Source organism: Seriola lalandi, unplaced genomic scaffold (assembly GCF_002814215.2).
Source record: "Seriola lalandi dorsalis isolate HSWRI2012SDOR001 ecotype SW California unplaced genomic scaffold, Sedor1 jcf7180002053925, whole genome shotgun sequence".
Taxonomy (NCBI): domain Eukaryota; kingdom Metazoa; phylum Chordata; class Actinopteri; order Carangiformes; family Carangidae; genus Seriola; species Seriola lalandi.
The window spans coordinates 26522-27185 of record NW_019524478.1 but is presented as its reverse complement, the minus strand read 5'-3'; positions in this window follow the sequence as shown (position 1 = coordinate 27185).

The following is a 664-nucleotide window of genomic DNA, read 5'->3' as shown; positions in this document are numbered from 1 at the left end:
TCTGTCTCTCTGTCTCTCTCTCTCTCTCTGTCTGTCTCTCTGTCTCTGTCTCTCTCTGTCTCTCTCTCTGTCTCTCTCTCTCTGTCTCTCTCTCTCTGTCTCTCTCTCTCTGTCTCTGTCTCTCTCTCTCTCTTCCTCTGTCTCTCCTCAGTCATTTCACGTCTCTCTTCTTAATGAAATTTGACTCGTTAGAAATCTTTCTTGTTTCGTGTCCGACACTAAAATCATCAACATGTTCCACAAGCTTTTGCTAAGATGCTACCTGCTAACTCACAGTGATCACAGATCAATAGAAAGATGATAATATTGATAATGGATCAACATTTGAGTTGCAGCTTCTTAATATTTCATCTTTGTAAATGAAATATTTTTCTTCTATTCAGGTGTTCTGAAGCATCGCTTTGTGCTTGAGTCATTTTTTAGTTTCATAAACAGAATCAATAACGAGAACAAATCATCAATAAAAGGTGTGTGTTGCAGCAGCTGCAGCTCAGGTATGTTCAGCTGAGCATCTAGAAAATGAGGGGAAAAAAACTTGATATGAAAAATAATCTGAAATGATTTTGATTAATTTGAACCAATTTCTAATTTAAAGAAAGAAACGTGAAAGACAGAAGAAGTCAGCAGCTGCAGCCTGATTCACTGGTTCACATCAGACAAACTT